At 40.6% G+C, this 19,427-nt stretch overlaps 1 pseudogene; it reads right to left on the bottom strand.

Moving 5' to 3' along the window:
* Positions 1-496: 496 nt before the first annotated feature.
* LOC104657129 lies at positions 497-16,921 on the bottom strand (annotated as a pseudogene).
* Positions 16,922-19,427: the final 2,506 nt, after the last annotated feature.

The following is a 19,427-nucleotide window of genomic DNA, read 5'->3' as shown; positions in this document are numbered from 1 at the left end:
GAATTAAGCGCTATAAAAAATCAAATCAATCCCATCTCTATGAGTAGCATAAGACCTGCTTCCAGGAATCTAGGGATGCCCACATTCCATACACGCCCCCTCCCCCCACCTGGACATGGCCAGTTCCTCAGACAGCTACATGGGAAGAATAAAACCCTTCTGTCAACTTTTTTGGGGAGTGAGGGAGAAGTGGTGCTTAGGGGAGATGTGGGATAGATATTTTTTATTCCTCCCCCACTGTCCCATCCCCCCACCAAAACCTATACACATACACTCAGATGCACCTGCACACCCATTTTAAAGAAAGCTTTTCCTCCCTGTGACTACAGGATCCCAGCATCCAGCCTCCTTCAGGCTGCGAGACGATGCCAATTAACGGCCCAGATCTAACTCATCAACATACTACAGAAGGCTCTTGTGTTACCTCACAAGCTGAGGGGACAGGGGCAAAGAAGTGGACTCTCATGGGGGACTTGCTGTTTGTCTTAAGTCCAATCTACTCAGCAATGCTCTCAGGTCCGGGGGCTGGGAGAGGTTCTGTGGACACTTGTGGCAGACGAACTGATGGTCCTAGCCCATTGTGGTAAGCAGAAAGTGACTGAATGGGGATCAAGCAGCATCTCTCGCAAGGTCACTGTGGCCTCGGTTTCTAAACACCTTAGAAAGGCTGGAGTCTAGCACAGCCAGTGAGCCATCTTCTCTGTGAGAAGCCAGGAACGGAACATGGTGCGAGGAAAACACAAGCCCAATGACACATTGGTCTCGTACAGCTGAACCAAGAGCACCTCTCCCTCTCTTGGAGTCCACAAGGGAGACTGTCCCATTCCCATCACAAAGATGAAGACTTCACTTTGCTGAGGACGCCAAGCCAGTGAGGTGGGAAGGCAGCCAGAGACACTGCAGCCCACCTGTGACGCCGGCTTGGGACACAGAGTATGCCAGAATAAAATTCTACAGTCCTCACTGCAGGAAAGAAAGAGAGTCCTCGCAGAGAGAGCAAGGAGCACAGGTGACCTGCCCAACATGAGATCAGTATGAATTCAGTGCCGCCTGCTGAGCAAGGTCCCAATCCTTGATGCTGAAGTCTTTGCTGCCGTTGACAGCTGAGAACGTTGAGGGTAGACACAATGTCGCCATGCTCATACTTGCAGAACTTGCTGACGATAAGTGGCCGGTTCTCATCCACCTCCCACAATTCACCAGCACCTGAATCAGAAGCCGCTATGATACCTCTCTCCTCCACCCAAGTGAGGTCAGCCACTCTAGCCTCCATTTGGGCTCCAGCAGAGCAGAAGCTTTCTTTGGGGATGGCACAGGGGTCCTTAAAAAGGCAGAGAGGGCCGGGCGCGGTGGCTCAAGCCTGTAATAACAGCACTTTTGAGAGGCCAAGGCGGGCGGATCACGAGGTCAGGAGGTTGAGACCATCCTGGCTAACACGGTGAAACCCCTTCTCTACTAAAAAAATACAAAAAACTAGCCGGGCGTAGTGGCGGGCGCCTGTGGTCCCAGCTACTCGGGAGGCTGAGGCAGGAGAATGGCGTAAACCAGGGAGGCGGAGCTTGCGGTGAGCCGAGATCGCGCCACTGCACTCCAGCCTGGGCGTCAGAGCGAGACTCCGTCTAAAATATAAAAAAAAAAAAAAGCCAGAGGGAGCCAGCCCAGCAGGGACCACTGAGACTGGAGGACCGGGAGCCCCCATGGGAACGGTACCGCGCAGCTTCCAACTACTTTCCATGCAGGCCGGTGCGTTAGGGATCGGTAGGGAAGACGCATTTCCTTAGGCATCTCCATGGTTCCAACTCCAACCTGGATTCTGCTCTGGTAGCAACTCCCACGTGCTGCACTGTTTGTTTTTGGTTGTTGTTGTTGTTTTCCCCTTGATAGTAGCCATCCTAATAGGTATGAGATAGTATCTCATGGTTTTAATTTGCATTTCCCTGGTGTTTAGTAGTGCTAAGCATATTTGTATGTGCTTATTGTCCATTTGTATGTCTTCTTTGGAGAAATCTCTATTCAAGTCCTTTGTCCGTTTTAAAATCATGTTGTTTGGTTTTCTTTAATTGGTAAGTTGTAGGATCTCGTATCTATTCTGGATATTAAACCCTTATCAAACATATGATTTGCAAATATTTTCTTCCATTTCATTCGTTGCCATTTCATTCCGTTTATTGTGTCTGTTGATGCACAATGATGAATTTTTATGTAGTCCAGTTTATCTATTTGTACTTTTGTGGTCTCTGCTTTTGGTGTCAGGTACAAAAAATCATGGTCAAATCCAGTGTCATGAAGCTTTTCTCCGATGTTGTCTTCTAAGAGTTTTATAGTTGTAGCTCTTCAATTTAAGTTTTTAATTCATTTCGAGTTAATTTTTGTATATGGTGTTACTTCCGGGTCCAACTTTATTCTTTTGCGTGTGGATATCTGTTTTTCCCAACACCATTTGTTGAAAAGACTGTCCTTTCCCCATTTACTGGTCTTGGCAGCCTTGTTGAAAATCATTTGACCACATATGGATAATTTATTTCTAGGCTTTCTATTCTGTTTCATTGGTCTATATGTCCCTTTATGCCAGTACCACACTATTTTGATTACTATACCTTTGTAATACATTTGGATATCGGGAAGTGTGAACCCTCCGAAGTCGTTCTTTTTAAGATTGTTTTGGCTATTCTGGGTCCCTTGAGATTCCATGTGAATCTTAGGATGGATTTTTTTTTTCTGCTTAAGCAAAAACATTAGGATTTTGATAGGGATTGCATTAAATCTGTAGATCACTTTGGGTAGTATTGACATCAAAGTTGCCATTTTTGGTGATACAGGATCACTCTTGATTTCAGAATTTTTATCCATAGTTGGCAAAAAGAGATAAGGAAAACAACCATATGTAATGAGTTTCCAGAGATGTGAATATCAAAATATCAAAGAACATTCACTCTGTGTCCTCAGCTCAGGAGTCAGGCTTCTAGTTTCCTTTCTAGAACTCATTCATCTTTTTTACCCCAGCCTGCCTTACTTGTAACAGAACTGGATATGAACATTCCTGTAAGAGCGCTTACCAAATTTTCACTAATTGACAGAAATTCAACATGTGAAATGTTTTAAGCACCCACACTACTTTCAGTTCCAGAGAAAAAGGACTTTTGAGATGATAAGTGGCAAACAACATGCCCACTCTAAATGTAAACTCCATCCCTTGCTTTCTACAGCAGTAGGCCTTTACCTCCAAGGAACTTCACATTGTCCACTTCACATTTGATTTTTATTTCTTCCTTTCAGGTTTGAAAATCTCAATCTCCTTGGCAAAGCTAACTTTTAAATATATCATTATGAGAGAGCCTAATTATTTTTTAGAACCTTCATGGTCATTTGTTTTTCTTAAGAGCCATTCATTTACCTGTTTCATTCACTTAGATTGAACACCCATCATGATTTTCAAAGTCATTTTGAAATAATGGAAACCCTGCCCAGTCCTTTAAAGGAAAGAGCTTACTTTAACAGATTTTGAGGGGTATCCTAGCAACCAGTCCATAGTGAAATTTATCAATTTCTTAAAGGGAATTTGCACTAAATCCATGAAAAAGACACTTCAATTTTAGTTTCTTAGGTCCATCTTTTCTACATTGTTCCAGGGATTGGACTTGATTAGATATCTTCACTTTTGAGACTTCATTTAATGACCATTAAAAACATAGTTGATGTTCTTCCACTCAGCGTAGCTCCTTTCATGGCATTGGACTCTACCTGACAATAGATAGATGGATACATAGAGAAATATTTCTAAGTTGTATAAGTATCCCAAAACTTAGTGCAAAAATTGAATACATATTTGTGCTTTTTGTTCTTATTTCTGTACATGGAAAACTGCAAGGCAAAATCTTGATCCCAAGAAAAGCCAAGGCTTGGAAAGCATATTCATTCATGCCAATCTTGGCTTTGCTGGGTGCTATGAATGAAAGAATATTTATTTGGTCATGCTTTCAGATATTAGTTGTCTCCAAGCTGCAAATTTTAAAAAATAATTCTGAACACAAATCAAAATAAAAATTTTCCCCAGGTATGTAGACAAGTCAAGCATGAAATAGCATAAACGGAGTATACATGCTGCAAGTAGGATTTAAAATTGAGAAGGCTATTAAAATTAAATAGCATTAACAATTCAACTCTAGATAACCCAGGAATAATGCCTGCATAGAAAATTCATATGGGTGAGCGAGACTTAAGTCTTTTTGCTATCTTGAAAAGCAAAATGAAATTGTTCTGTGCATTGGTCTATGGGATTTAGAATTCATGCATTTTTTACAATACAGTCATTTCGTGTTTGGCTAGATAGAAATGGACATTTGTTTAAGGACATGCAGGTATAAAAAGTATATACTTGTTTTAATTAGTACTATGATAATTTAATTATAGGGAGAGAATTTACATAATTCAGCTGGCTGACTAATGTTTCCTTGATATGTGCTGGTGAAAAAATGAATACTTTAAGCATTTAGTAGCTGATATTTACACTGATAGCCTATTTCTGGCACAATACCCACTAACAGAGTTTGAATTTATATAGAATATTTTTCCTTTCAAAATATTAGGTATTTGGCCAGATGCAGTGACTCACTTGTAATTCCAGCACTTTTGGTGGCTGAGGCAGGTGGATCATTTGACGTCAGGAGTTTGAGACCAGCCTAACTAACATAGTGAAACCCCACCTCTACATAAAAAAAAAAAAAAAAAAAAAAAAAAAAAAATTACCTGGGCATGGTTGCTCATGCCTGTAGTCCCAGCTACTCAGGAGGCTGAGGCAAGAAAATTGGTTGAACCTGGGAGACAGAGGTTGCAGTGAGCTGAGATCACACCACGGCACTCCAGCCTGGGCGACCTCTGTCTCAAAAAAAAAAAAAAAGAAAAAGTATTTAATAAAGATTTGTTTTGTTTATTTCACCATACTAATTATTCTTTACAGTATTTTTATCTAAATGTACTCTGAATTATTTAAAATTTTATTCTTTCAGTTATTCTTTGAGCTCTTTTAATATTACTTTTGCTTTTTTCATCATGTTTGCTTATTTTTTATTTGTTGCATCTATTTTAACTAGTTAGTTTGAAAGATTATTGTTCTTAAACATTTGATCCTTAGCTTATTGAATCCTGCTTTATTTGTTTTCCTTTATCTTTGGTTTCCTGAAAGGAGTCAGGTTATTATTAGTTTTTGTTGGCAACAAGGAAGTCTGAGACAGGGTGACAGCAGCAGCAAGGGCTCACACCAGGGAGGTGGGAAATGTTGGAACCCATCCACTTCCCTGGTATGGTCCTTCTCCTTTGACTTCTCTCATCCCCAAGGCCATCAGTGTTGATTCTCCAAATAATCTTAGCTAGCGCCATTTAAGCATCCCCCACAGGCTAAGAAGCCTTTACAAGGCAAAATTGTCTTATTTATTCAAACAGCACACTTGGATTCCCATCACCTTAGGCAGTCCTCAATTCACAACTCCCAGAACAGCAATTACTGACTGAATAGCTGTATGCTGACTTTATGCCCTATATCTGTTGTAAATTGGTTGTTTGGAACTCAGGAAGCATTTTCCAGAAACATTCCCATTCTTGTGTCTGGGTTCCTAGGTCAGTTGGCAAAAGCCCAGGGAATCTAAACCAGTCTGACTGTTCCCCTTTTTTCTTTTATTAAAAAAAAAAAAAAAAAAAAAAAAAAAAAAAAAAATCTTAGCATACTGAAGTCTTTTCTGTATGTATTTACAACAATCCCAAGGAATTGGGTTTTTATTGAGTAAGTTTTAAGCCACTCCTTCCAGGGTTAAATGAGGTAGTGGGAGAAATAGATAGGGATGGCAAAAATGAGCACAGAATGTGAGCTGCAGTCTCAGATGGCTGTTCCTGGAGCAAATGTGACAATTGGAGAGTAATTCCAGCACAGGGGACTGAGGACAGTGGAGGCAGAGATAAGCACAAACACTTGCTGAGTGAAACTATCAAATATGTGGGGCACTTGGGATGGGAGTATGGACACAGAGACCAATACATGTCTGTGTTTTATCTTCAACAATGCTAAACAGATTTGTGAGCACCTCACTAAAATGGACTATGTGGGAGATCCTCAAGAGAGTATTCCAGAGAGTAAGAGATATCAAATGGAAATTCATGGTATAGAACTTATCATTACTAATAGTTTTACTCTCAATCTTGATGACCTCCAAACAGTTTTTCCTTAAGATCTTAAATTTCTCAATCTGCAGCTCTCTACTGCCACCATGGTGGCAGGCATTCAGCCACTGAACTGGAGAACTGAATACTGAAAGAAGCCAAGACTAGCACAGTGGTGTTGTAATACCCTTAATTAAAAGAGAAAAGCATTAAATTACATTAAAAACAAAATCGTGGGCTTTTGTTTTGTTTTGTTTTTCATTTTCTTGAATGCTGATGATTAAGGAGAGGAAAGTCTAATTAGAGGAGGATAGAGAGATTTGGAATGGGACTTGTGGCTGCTTTCAAGTGCTTTGAAAGTTGGTGGCATTGATTCCTTTTGAACTTTTTTCTTTTCAATGTTTTTATGTGTAAGTCTGGATCATTGCCCTCCAACCCTCCTGCTCTTCCCTCACCACACACACAATCTTTTAGTTTGGCTCACAAATGAAACAAAAATGGAACAATAAATGAGAAATAAGAAAGGTGGATTCCTGAGATAAAGTATCAGAGAGGAAGAAAGTGAAAGGGATCAAAGGAGATATTGAGGGGGAAGATTTCTCAAAGCAGAACTGAGAGAGTAAGGAGAGAGACAGAAAAGGAGATGAGAGCAAGGGAGAGAAGAAAGCAAGGGACAAAGGGAAAGCGTAAGGCAGGCAGAAAAAGGGGGAGAGAGAGGTGCAGAAATAGGAGCGCAGGAGATTCAGTGAGGATCTGATGTTAGCAATTTCAGATGGGGCAGAGAAACTTTTGATCTCACAGTTCTTTTAGCTAGTGCTGCGGACCTGCAAGTGCTTAGTTTAGATCAAAGAAACCTGGAATCAGAACAGCTTAAGGACTTCATTCTTAACTCAGGCTTCACATTAGATCCACCCAGGGAGTTTTAAAAGCCACCTAGACCTGCCTCACCTCCAGAAACAGGAACCAATTGACCTAGGGAGTGGCTCGGATGTCAATATTTTTTAAAGTTAACTGGGTGGTTGTGATGCCCAGTCACGGTTGAGACCCTAGGCAGGTCTGGAGACATCGAGGCAGTACAAAACTGGCTTTGTGTGCTTGTGGGATGCTGTTTGTAAGCTAGTTGTCACCCTGAGGAGCTTGTCTACATCTAAGTACTTTTAAAATACTAGCTATTCTAACAAAAGAGGACCCCTGGGGTGCTCTCCTGTGCTGAACTATTTCTAAGGAGTATGGGCTCCACAAAAGCCATGGATAACCTGAAAAAATATAGCATCTATGATAATTATCAGATAGGTTCTTTCAACCATATTATTCTTACATTATAAATTCTTTCATTCTTTTTTTTTCTTGACACAGAGTCTCACTGTTGACCAGGCTCCCAGGCTAGAGTGCAGTGGCGTGAACACGACTCACTGCAGCCTCAAACACCCAGGCTCAAGCATTTCTCCCACCTCAGCCTCCCATGTAGCTGGGACTACAGGTGTGTGCCAACATGCCCAGATAGTGTGATTTGGCCTTCCAAAGTGTTGAGATTACAGGCATGAACCATCACGCCTGGCCAAAATATTTCTTTGTAAAATAACTTGTTCCTAGTCCCCTTTTGGTGGCTCTTCTGCTGCTCAGATATACAAAGAAAGAAAGCTCTTTTGCTTCAAACTGTCAATTAATATAGGCAAATTTCTCAAACATTAAAGAATTTTGCAGCTGGTCAATAAAAAAATTACTACAGCTGGATTTTTTTAAAGCAGGGGCCAAGAAATTTGAAAGAAAAGATCCTCATTAACTAGGATATTATCATCTTTATTAACAACTACTCTTTAATGAGCACCTACTATGTGCCAGGCATCATATTAGGTGAGTTAGAGAGGAAATGTCATTTCATGCTGACTACTCTCTATCTAAGGTTTAAATGTTGTTGACAGTGATTACAAGAGCTAATCGAACATTTAAAGGAGTTTTGTTCACATTCCCTGAGAAGTCATTACAGTATAATGGCAACTTTGTCTGGAAGTTAGAAACCTAAGAGACCTATTCATTTCTCCAAGTTGTGGCTCTTTTATTATTAAATGTGTTCAGACTGCATGATTTTGTAAGTTTATGAAAATCATGGTAACAATATGTAGTTGGATAAAACTACAAGCTGTTGGGTGCAATACTGATTTATTTCTGGTGCTTTGCAATTTCCATTTCCATTATAAATGTCATTATTTTCATTCTCACTCAGCTCCCTTGTGAGGTAAGCAGTATAGATGTCACCTCACCGTTTCTCGAAGCAAGCCTGGGAATGCTATTTTTTCTTAAGAAGTACTACAAAAAGGGCAGTCAGTTTTTTTTTCTTTCTTGCAGTGTGAAGCAGTGGGAAAAGTAATTGAAAGGTTCTATGACTGCTAAAACAAATATACAAAGAAATGTAAAAGCTTGACTTTTTCACTATGCATTGCAAATATTTTACAAATTTTCATTTTATAGAAGAAGAAAATCATGTGAATTGTTTCTCTCTAAAGTACTCTCCTTCAAAAGGCAGTTCAGTCTCCTAGCAACCAACACTTCTCCAAATGAGAAAAATGTCTGGAGGAAAGGAGACACTACAATTACACAATGAATAGAGCAGAATTCTCATGAGCCTGGAAGAGACTCATAAAGGGCATCTTAGCCCATTTCCATTTTCCCAGTGTCAGTTTTGGGGATTCTCAGAAGCTCCAAACAGAATCACCAGCAAGGTCAAATGTAGTGGCTTACCTTATGCCTAGGCCTGGTACTGGGGCCTCTTCCCTCCCACCCCTCTTGGAGCTTTGCTCTTTATAACCTTAAGAGTAAAATTCTCTGGAGTAGTGCTGTTAAAAATGGCAGCTACTAGCCTCATGGTTTGAGGGGGAAAACCAGTATTTTCTCTTCTACACCCCCAACAACACTTCTGGTCACCAAAATGTGTAGAGCTTTTTCCTATGACAAGCAATTCTCCAATTCTCTGAGGACACCAACTGGATGTCCTGCAATTTAACTCAATTCTGACACCATTTACCTGGAGATAGCATCTGATCCCACAGGTTGAGGACTCAGTCCCCCAAGAAGGTCCCCCACTTCAGATGTCAATCACAAGTAGTGAGCCCCAGGTTTCCCATAACTTCCGTTTGACTTAGCTAATAATAACAGGTCCTCTCTGGCAAGGGCAGCTCACGGAACTCAGGAAAACAGTTTACTTACAAAATTACCAGTGTATTACAAAGAATACAATCTAGGTACAGCCAGAGGGAAGAGATGCCTTGGGCCGAGGTACGGGGGAAGGGATGTGGAGCTTCCATGATCTCTCTGGGCCACTCTCTCTCACAGCACCTCTCCGCATTCACCAACCCAGAAGCTCTTCAAACCTCATCCTTTTGGGTTTTTATGGAGGCTTCATCTTGTGGGTATCATTAATCAAATCGTTGAGCACTGGGATCAACTCAACTTTCAGACCCTCTTCCCTTCCAGAGGTGGGGGGATTGGAGCTCAAAGTTCCGACCCTCTAATCACATGGTTGGATTCCCCAGCACCCATCCCCCTGTCCTGAGGCTGTCCAGAGCCCCCAGCCACCAGTCATCTCATTAGTATATAGAAAGACATGATTGCTTCAGAGATTGCAAGGGTTTTAAGAGCCATGTGCCCAGAAATGGGGAAAGAAGACCAAAATATATATTTCTTATCATACCATACATGGCTATTTAAATTAAAAGACTGAAATTTTAATTACCTAAAATTAAATAAAAAAGCAGTTCCTCACTCACACCAGCCACATTTCAAGTGTTTAATAGCCACATGTGGGTAATGATTGCTATATTGGACAGGTCAGTTTTAGAACATTTCCTTCATTCCAGAAAGTTCAATGCTGCTCCAGAGGCTGCTCTGGAGAGCGCCCACAGATCAGATTTGGATGGAGAAATTTCAGGTAGAAAGGGTTTGGTTGTATGAGGGGCATTGGAATTGCCTCTCAGAATTTTACTTTCATCCTTAGATTTTTCTCACCATATTTACACATTAGTTTTTTTTTTCATATAGTCCCATCCAATTGAAAAAGGAATTTTGAAAACTGGCAAGTTAACATTATGAATGCAACTAAGAGTTGCAGAGGGCAAGAACGGGAGAGGACAAGTACTTTGGGACAATCATGCAATTGATGTTTTCTGTAAATTTAAATCTGAAAGTTTATGGTACGAGTAGGAGCAGCAGGTCACTAACAATAAAATTCTACCTCAAGATAAGTTGATATGGGATAGTCTGAAAGTCTTAGACATTGTTGTTTTTTATTCCATTTTCGGTTTGCATTATTTGGCCAGCACATGAGCAAATGCTGGCATTCATGTTTGGGAATGAATACGAATTTCAAAAGATAGAACAGGATTTTCTTCTGGATTTCCTAGTCTTCTCTTTTTCAACTTATACACCACGTTGATAAGCTGCTTTGATGCCCTATGCACATGAAATAACTCAGTGCTTTGGAGGAGAAGATGAGGCAGAACTGGACTGTGGTGGTCCTGTATTCTGAATCCATCTGGACTGAGACCTTGAGAGGACCTGGGTATTAGACATCGGTGGAACCACCTTTGCAAAATTATGACAGCAAGAGAAATCTGACATAGTTGATTCCATCTTGCTTCTAACTTCAGAGCATTCCTCAGTCATCTCTGGGCATAGGCCAAGCTAACTTTGGAAGGAATTTAATTTATAATTTAACCTTAAAGTGAAGATGATAATACCCCTTCCCAAAACTAAACTGCCTTTGTAAAACTGAAGAAAAGCCACAAGGTTAGGATCATGAGAAAGGGTCCCGAATTCTGAGAAGACGTAGATGTAATTAAACAATAACTAACCATTGTTCCAGAGGTCACAAGGTTTGTAACTTCTCCAATTCCTCCTATAGATAACATCACTATTTGTAGAACCTAAGATTGGCCTTTTGAGATGTTTTTCTGAGGCGTTTTTTCTGCATTTCTGATGACTGGCTGTCTCCACATACACCCTCATGACTCAGCCAGTCCTGTGGTCCCACCCATAGGTAGACTCAGTGCATGGGACCATTTTCCACACACCTATAATTGCTTCTTCAACTAATCAGCAGCACCTATTCCCTAGTCCCCTGCCCACCAAACTATCCTTGAAAAACCTTAACTCTGAGCCTCCAGGGAGACTGATTTAAGTAATAACTCTGATTCCCTCTTGACTGGCCTCCTATGGATTAAACTCTATCTTTACTGCAATGCCATGATCTTAGTGAATTGATTTTGTCTGTGTAGTGGACAGAAAGAACCCACTGGATGATTACATAAGGACCCATCAGTAAAATATCCAGCTCAGGCCACTGCCAGCACAGATCCCCCAAATGGAGCCTTAGCTCCTACATGGCTGTGGAAGCCAAGCAGTCAATATGTGCCTGTCAAAAATGGATGCTCTTATTCTCTTTTCTTTTCTTTTTTTTTATTATTGAGACAGGGTCTCCCTCTGTTGCCCAGGATGGAGTGCAGTGGTACAATCAGAGCTCACAGCAGCCTCAGTGTCCTGGGCTCAAGTGATCCTGCTACCTCAGCCTCCTGAGTAGCTGGACTACAGGCATGTGCCACCACACCCAGCTAATTTTTGTATATATATTTTTGTAGAGATAGAGTTTCACTATGTTTCCTAGGAGGCTGGTCTTAAACTCCTGGGTTCAAGCAATCCTCCTGCCTCAGCCACTCGAAGTGATTACAGGTGTGAGCCATCACACCCAAACTGGATGCTGTCATTTTTGATGGCAGTGTTTGTTTTCCTGGAGGGAGGGGCATCCATGAATGCTGTAGCGGAGAACTCAGCTGAATCCATATATCATTCGTCAAAGAAACTTCACATCACAGGTTTTAATTTTAATTCCAGGACTCTCATAGTTATGTCCACATTTATAAAAATTTATTCTGTGCTTCCACAAAGCAGTTCTAAGTTGTATTTCTTCCTCCATAAAGTGAACATTATTTTTTAAGAAAATATTTTTACAGATAAGTCTCTGGAAGTCTTAATTTTAGAAAATATATGTCAGCTTGAGAGGTGAGAATAGAGCAAAACCAAGAGACACCTGAGAATTTGACTTAGTGTATAGAAGTGTAGCTTCCTAGGAAATGGCCAAATTTAAGGACTCTGTGATCTCTTGTACCCACAGGGTGCTGGGCAAGACATGATGCAACAGCTATGCTGAAAGGGAGGATGTTTACTGACATGCTCAGGGAGTGATATAGCACCCACATTCCTGCCCAAGGGGAATCAATCCCAAATGAGAATCCAAGCCAGAATTGATCCACAGCACTAGTGAAGGTTTAAAACATTGCTCTTTCCATGTGGCTGCAAAATACAGAAAGCAGATCATGGCAGAGAAAAAAACAGATGCACAGAGTTGGTTGAGTGTCTAAAAGTTTCAGGGTCATGATCTTCTTTCCTTAATGACTAGAGCCAGCAGCCAGCAATCCAGAGCACAGTGAAGCAAGCAAAAAACACCTTCCTGGAAATCAGTGAATAGATCATAATAAAAGGGGAAGCATTTTAAACATTCGTTAGACTCAGATTGGTAACTTTCTTTATTTTTATGCAAATCAATCTGCAAGCCCTATTTTGGCCCAGTGGTAGAAAAACAACTTGGCCAATTCAACAAAACTCAATTGCTTCCGGTTTGAAATACAGTCAGGTCAGAATTTAAACTTAAGAAAATATTTCTGGGGCCCTCTTGCTTCACACACACACACCTAGACATCCACTCATGTTCTTCCTGCGTCTGAAATCTGAGGCGTAGCTGTTTTTTTCTACTGTGGTTTATAGTATCACACCATCCACTCTGAAACTGCTCTCCTAGAGCTCTATACAGGAATTGGGGCATGGATTTCCCAAACTTTTGAATACTCAAAACAAACTTAGGGGTTCAATATTGCCTCGTTCTGGAGCTAGATGCTGGGGATAAGGTATGGATGGGGAGGGGCAGTGAGTCAACATTTTATTGGTATCTAAATGCCTTTGCTCTCTCCTTTCTTTTCCATCCTCCCTCCAGTCCTCCAGGGACAGCTGCTGTCTGTCCTCGGTGTAGAGGGAAACTGTTTACACACGTGTACATTCTTCCTCTCCCCGTGACTTATAGCATGCCCAAAGCCTCCAGTGCTCCACTGTCTAACTCTCTGGAAACACAAATCTTTGTCTCTCTTAACAAAGCCAGCCTCCTGCAAATGAATGCCTTGCTTTCTTGTTTGTTATTTGTGTTAGAGATGGGCAGAAATTAATTTAGCACTTTAATTGATGTCTTTGTTGTAGGTTTTACCCACCTTCCTCCTGGGAACAATGAATGCTTTTGATTAATTGTGTGCCAATCCCAGAGGCTACTAGAAACTACTAGAATCACAGGGAATGAAGAAAACACATTAGTTACAAGGTCAAATATAATGCTATAATGATGATAATGGTGATAACCATCATATGTTGAGCTTGTATTATTTGCCATGCACTGTTGTGAGATCTTTCCTTGTCTCATGTAATCCTCAGACCAATTCTGTGAAGTAGACACTGTTCCTATCATAAATTTTTTTTTTTTCTTGAGATGGGGTCTCCCTCTGTCACATAGGCTCTAGTACAGTTGTGCGATTGTGGCTCACTGCAGTCACGGCCCTCCTGGTTCAGTGATCCTCCCCCACCTCAGCCTCCTGAGTAGCTGGGACTACAAGTGTGCACACCCATGCCTGACTAATTAAAAAAAAAAAAAAAAAATATATATATATATATATATATATATAATTTGTAGCGACAGGGTCTCACTTTGTTGACCAGGCTGGTCTCAAACTCCTGACCTCATGTGCTCCTCCCACCTTGGTTGGGATTCCAGGTGTGAGCTACCGTGCCTGGCCTCCCATCCTACTTTACAGATGAAGAAATTCCCAGTCTTAGGAAGGAGAGGACATGTGACCAGGATTGTCCAGCTGGGAACTAGAGGACAAGGGATGCGAATCTCCGTAATCTGACTCTGGGACCCTTGTTCAGAGTCACCCACCATATTCCTTCCTCACTGAGTGTCATGAACATCCCCCAAACTGCAGAAGAACTAAAACAATTATCAGAGCATTTTCACCATATTGTGTTAACTATATACTCTTTCACACTTTCAGAGGAAGATCACTTCCATAATAAAATCTACCAGAACATTCAAAAAGAAAAAGCTCTTCAATTGATCTTGCCCATATAAGGGCTAATGATGTTATATTGCCCTTAAATGAAAAAAAAAAAAAAAAAAAAAAAAAAAAGCAGCAAACCACTGATGGAGATAGCCCCAAAAATGAAATTATAACGCTCCAGAGGCCATATTTGACTTGGAAATGTGTTGCCTGAGCCAGCACGAATTCTAAGGGTATGTGCATTTTTAGGAGGGGCACGCACTCCTGGATTCATGTACCACCTGCTATCTTAACCTTAGCTCATTCACACATTTATATTACTCACTGGCCCCTGAAGAGAGTTGAATTGCCATTAATTAATTCATCTGTGTTATAGGTATAAATGCAATGTATTAGATCCTTGTCATTTACAGATCTACTTTTTGAAGTGTGTGACCTGTAGCTCTTTTAAACTTTGTTAAGTACAAGTTTTAAATCCTGCTCAACATGTCACACAGGGCCACAAATAAGTGAGCCTGAAACCACCAGAACTCACATCTCCAAGTTTTGTTCTGCAAACATAAAAGAAGATTTTTTCTGGGTATTAGGGGTTAAATCATGAACTATCAAAATAGACATACATGTGGATATGTATAAATGTCCTGCTGTATGCTAGTAAGTATAAAATAATCACCTATCACAGCCATGCAAGGTTTAATCTAGACAATATTCAGGAGCAAGGCTACCAGAAATCAACACAATGAAAACACCAAGAGTGGCTCCAAGAAACAAAGTATGTTACAACTTAAAAAGACAGCCCAAAAAATCAGTCTGGGATGTTTTATGTAGCAAGAAACAGCTTCAAATACCTAAGCAGGCCCTGGGGGCATTGGGGAGTGGAAGAATCAGATATTCTTAATTACATCAAAGATTCATGGGGGATACTTCAAGTTCAGCATATTTTATTTAAAAGGCAGAATGTGAGCAATACATTAAAATATATACACCAAGAATGTACTCTAAGTCATAAAGGATATTTTCATGTGAAATGGGGCCAAATATAATTATCTGAAAATTTTGCCCAATTCCCTTGACAATACTGAGTTAGACAGTTTATTAAATCTGCGTATCAGTTCTGTAAAAAAAATTTAAAAATAAGACAGAATGCTTCTCTATCCATATGGCCTTTGCAAACTGTCTGCCTGTGGGAGATTTGTTATGTGTGAGAATGAAAGTGCAAGAAGGATCCACTGTGTGAGAATGGAGTGCCTTTCCTGTAGTTTTAGGGAGAGGACTGTGCCCGACATGGGGTCACCTACTAAACAACCCTTGGTGTGTACTTGGTGCATGACTGGAATGCTGACCTATAGCATTTCCCCATTTTTTTTTAAAGCTGAATTTTTTGCAGGTAAACCAGAAACATTTGGGTACTCCAGTGAAGTGATGTTAAACCATGTTCGTGCATATGTTGAGGGCAGGGCAAGCCATCCGGCCATGTGTTCTCACATACTGCCAAAAGCAGACAGTTGGAATTATCAAATCCATGTTACAGACTCAAGACAATATCTCCTCTTGTCCACAGGATGGACATAGGATTTTCCAATCTTTCCATACAAAGAAATGCTTCCAGGGAATAATTTCCCAAAAGCAGGCAGAAAATGAAAGCCCTTCCATCTGAATGATATTAATTAGCTGCTATCTCCACCATGCCTGGTCTATCTACTGTTTACACGTGATCAAGAATGTGGGAGATGGCTAAATTTCAGCACAAAAAAAAAAAAGAAATATGGAAATTAGAGAAGTCAAAGAATGGCAAGTTGGTTAGTCATTTGAGTTTTAGAGCTATTCTGGGGCCTGGGAGTCTCAAGGTGCTATTTAAACTCAAAGACCATTTGGAAGTTTTTTTCAATATTCAAGTTATGTGAGTTTCAATATTTATGCTGAAGTTAATATTATAAAGATGACTCTATCTTGTTTGTGGAAGAAAACAAAGAAAAGTGGTTAGTTACATGGTTTACCACTCAAGGCAGTTGAGAGGTTGCCACTTCATCGTTAGTTTGTGCGGAAGCTGTGCTGGGAATTTTATCCGGATGGCAAATGGCCGAACACGGAAAATTAGCATTTCAGATGAACATCTTGTGCTCAGAATTGAAAACCCATTAGGACATGTACACTCTGGGCCCCAAAGCCCCTCATCTGGATAGAGCATCATTGACCACCTGGAGCTAAGCCATCTTTACCTCTCTGCCTTTGCAATCTCTACTTATTTGTTTCTTCCTTCTTGTTTGCTTATTTCGGCTTTCAACTCTACTGGGCAAAAAATACTTGTGTTTTGTCCAGGGCTCAGTAGTCATGAAAATCTCAAAGTTTGATCGCACCACAGTTGGGGGTGTTTAATTAAGACTAGACACCATCCCAGAATTTCTGTGCTCACCAGACTTGCATTGCGATATTCCAGCAAGTCGAAAGGAGCAGACAAGGTAGCTAAGTGGAACTGATATACATGGAACATGGGCAGAGTGAAAGGAAAAGAAACACGTGGATTTATTCTGGCATTTGCCAATTGGCTGGTCATAATCTTCACTGTGGCCGAAGTAGGTCTCTTTATCTTGAAAACTTAATGTTTTTAAATGGCAAAGTTCCATATGGAGCCTAAGAAGGATACATTGCATTTAAGGAGACAATGTTAATTTGTGTCAAAAACTTAAGTGCATGGAGATGATGATGAGATCAATGCCACGATTTCATTCTGAAAATTCTTTTCTGTTTATTGCCCTAAGTGTGAATTACAGTGTGAGGCTGCCCAGCCCCGCACTTGCCCTGAATTCTGTTCTGTGTCACAGAACCTGCTTCATCTTCTTCCTTGCGAACACAGCTTGCTGTAGCCTCGACCTCCTGGGCTCAAGCAATCCTCCTACCTTAGCCTCCTGAGTAACTAGGACCACAGGGCCGCTCCACCATGACTTGCTAATTTTTTATTTGTACTTTTAGTAGAGATGGGGTCTCCGTATATTGCCAGGCTGGTCTCAAACTCCTAGGCTCAAGTGATCCTCCTGCCTGAGCCTCCCAAAGTGCTGGGTTTACAGGCGTGAGACAGCATGTTAGACCTACTTCACTTTCTTACAACCCAAAAACTGCAAACATTTTCTAGGATCAGTGATTTTTAAATTCACACCTGTTTAGCCTTGCCTCACCTTGTCCATTTTCATTCTTTATTATTATAATGATGGGGGAGGAGGACTGCTTTAAAAAGAAATGCAAAGAGAGCAACTAAGCCAAGAAGTAAATCATGAAGTTTGCTGTTTGGTCAGTCGGCCAATGGTTTCTGTGATGAATCTACTTAGACTTAATTTCCAATATTGATTTATTTATAGGGCATGAACTGGTAATTATTGACTCTGAAAAACAAATTATTTATAAAGCATATATTCTGTGATGTCTCATGATACCAGTGAATTTTAGAATGACCAATGACTTTTCAAAGCAGCTTATTCTCTACCTGTGCACAAAAGTCTCCAGTGACTACTATGCTGCTTATGAGAAATCCAGGTCTAAGTCATTTGAAAACAATCATTCTGAGAACAAACCTTAAAATATAAGCTAGTCTATGTGATGAAATAATAGCTAAGAAATAGAGTCAAAGAAAGGAAGAAGGCTGGGTGTTGCGGCTCTCGCCTGTAATCCCAGCACTTTGGGAGGCCGGGGTGTGTGGATCACTTGAGCTCAGGAATTTAAACCAGTGTGGGCACCCATTTTTACAAAAAATCAAAATATTAGCCAGGTGTGGAGGCTGAGGCATGAGAATTGTTTGAGCCTGGGAGGTTGAGGTTACAGTGAGTCATGATCACACCACTACACTTCAGCCTGGGTGACAGAGTAAGATCCTGTCTTGAGAAAGAGAGAGACAGAGAGAGAGAAAGGAAGAGCTAGATGAACCTGTTTTTGCAAAGCAGTATCAAAAGGAGTTTGAATAAATATGCTTTACATTTCCTTTCGGCCTCACCCATCTTTGCGATGCCCTGAGTTGCCCTGAACCTATTTATTATTGGTATGCCACTGGACAGAGGTCACTTCGCCTCTCTGCACCTCCATTATTCTTTTATTCAAACCCACCTTAAAAATAGCTCGAGTATAGAATATGTCAATGTTTCAAGATGGAATTGACATTTCAAAATAAAATGACTGCTTTCAAAAACATTAGAAACATTTTTCTCCACTCTTAAAGTCATCATCGTATCTGCTGTTAATTTGTTTACTCATTAATTCTCTCAATAAGCAGCTCATGAGGACTTCTTATATGCCCTGTTTTGGGTTTGTATTGGCAAATAGCATCAACTCACCACTGTCCTAATACAGTTGACAGCTATGGTCTGGAGCACATACCTCCTAAAAGTAAAAGGCTTAAAAATGTTCTCTGGGCTTTAAAGGACCTGAACCTGAAGATGGCTTAAATAAGTGTGTCCTTTGGTATCTTTAAATAATCTGGGTGAGGGAAATCAATAAAACTCTACAAAAGAGAGTCACTGAAGGTAGACACTAAAGGTAAAGTTTTGTAAATTTGAGTTTCTAGCAGTAATCAAGTGGCTGTTAGTTTTAAGGCCTGGAAAGAGGGACTGGACAGGGAATCTCTCCAGTTCTCAGCTCCTCTGTTTATAAACATATGTATAAAGGGAGGACCGACCACTTGACTTTTCACCTACTCTGTGATCGCAAGGTGGCAGTATTTCTGAACTTTGCTGCTGTTGTCATTTCAGGCAAAATGGAATTGGGCAGAATTGCTGCAGGGAAGCCAGAATAAATTTAGAAGAACCTTAGCATGTGAAATAAAACCAACCAGAAAATAAAATAAACTGATTATTTTCCACATTTTGTTACTTTGCATTTTTGGAGGCATAAGCCCATGCCTAGGAGTTGAAGGCATTTGAAAGGCTACAATTTAGTGACATCTTCTCAAACTCTCACATAGTGAGAGCTGGTAAAGGCCTGGGGAGGACAGGAGGGTGATGAGCCTGGGAAGTGAACTGAGGTCTGATCACAAAGGACATTGCATGCAGGAATAAGGAGATTTGACTCTAGCTCTTAATGGGAGAGCCACTGAAGGCTTTTAAAACAAGAGGGGATGGTAGTAGAAATAATCAGATTGTCTCTTTG

Source organism: Rhinopithecus roxellana, chromosome 2, assembly GCF_007565055.1.
Source record: "Rhinopithecus roxellana isolate Shanxi Qingling chromosome 2, ASM756505v1, whole genome shotgun sequence".
Lineage (NCBI taxonomy): Eukaryota > Metazoa > Chordata > Mammalia > Primates > Cercopithecidae > Rhinopithecus > Rhinopithecus roxellana.
Note: the sequence above shows the minus strand (reverse complement) of the source record. Positions and strands in the feature narration are given on the sequence as shown.